General features: G+C 44.3%; 1 pseudogene across 1 annotated transcript; it reads left to right on the top strand.

The window, feature by feature from the left end:
• Positions 1-515: 515 nt before the first annotated feature.
• Positions 516-861, top strand: LOC308527743 (gamma-aminobutyric acid receptor-associated protein-like 2; annotated as a pseudogene). The gene has a single exon. The product of its transcript is annotated as a gamma-aminobutyric acid receptor-associated protein-like 2 (transcript).
• The last annotated feature ends 445 nt before the right edge of the window (positions 862-1306 follow it).

The following is a 1306-nucleotide window of genomic DNA, read 5'->3' as shown; positions in this document are numbered from 1 at the left end:
TGAGCCTGGGGATAAAGCTGAAACCCTCAGAAGACAGAGCTGAGAAACTATATATATATTTATACTCCATTTGTGCTTGTGTATGTAAATGACTAACATTTGTCTGATACTCTTCAGTACTCTTTCTTGCCCTGTGATCAGAGGATCCCATTGGGTTTTCCACGCATGGTCAGGATGGGAGAGGCTTTGCTGCAGTAATAAATGACTCCCAGATCTCTTAGGACAAAATAATTTTATTCTTTGCTAATGCTAGATGGCCCTTGTGAGTTGTCAGTGGCTCTACTCCATACAGTCTTCACTGGGATACAGGCTCTACTCCATACACTCTGGGATACAGGGTGATCTGGAACATTGTTGGTCTCTGTACTAGAGGGAAAGAGCAAGACAGAGTACCTACTGGCTAAAGATTCTGCCTGAGTTGTTGTGGATGGTGCTCTGAGCAACATGGCTCTAAGAGCTGGCTACATCTCTTCCCCACCTGCATCCCTTTCCTGAATCCTTTCCCCACCACCACCATGAAGTGGATGTTTAAGGAGGACCACTTGCTGGAACGCAAATACATGGAATCCGTGAAGATCCGAGCGAACTATCCGGACCGGGTTCCGTGGAAAAAATCTCAGGCTCTCAGATTGTCAACACTGACAAACAGAAGTATCTTGTTCCATCTGACATCACTGTGGCTTGGTTCATGTGGATCATCAGGAAAAGGATCCAGCTTCCTTCTGAAAAGCCAGTCTTCTTATTGTAGATAAGACAGTCCCATAGTCCAGTCTAACTATGGGACAACTTTACGAGAAGAAAAAAGGTGAAGATGGATTCTTGCATGTGGCCTACTGTAGAGAGAATACATTTTGCTTGTGAGGGCCGGCCAGTGTTGGACTAGGTACACCCCACCTGCTTGTGTATCTTGTAAATAGCTGTCTGTTTTCAATTACTATACCAGAACCTCTTCACATCGACTTCTTAGTGCATTGTAACTGGATTGATCTCTTAATACACTGGAAGGGTTTTGTTTCCTTAGATCAGTAAATTATCATACAGAGTTAAAAAAAAAAAAAAAGATTCTGCCTGAAAGTAGTATGTCACTTCTGCTTGCATCTCATTGGCCAAAACAAGACACATGGCCATGTGTGAGTCCACAGGGTGAGGAAGTATAATCTTCTCACTGGGAGGGCCACTGATTTGGCTGAGCTGTCAATCAGTTTACCATGCAATATTGAGTCCTTAGCCACAGGGTGGATGGGCGGAGGCTGGGAGGTCAGAACCCTCTAGAGGTCCTCTTTGGCACAAGTAACCTTTCATATTT

This window comes from Myotis nattereri (assembly GCF_964212035.1).
Source record: "Myotis nattereri genome assembly, chromosome: 12".
Taxonomy (NCBI): Eukaryota; Metazoa; Chordata; class Mammalia; order Chiroptera; family Vespertilionidae; genus Myotis; species Myotis nattereri.
The sequence above is the reverse complement of the archived record's forward strand: the minus strand, read 5'-3'. Positions and strand labels throughout refer to the sequence as shown.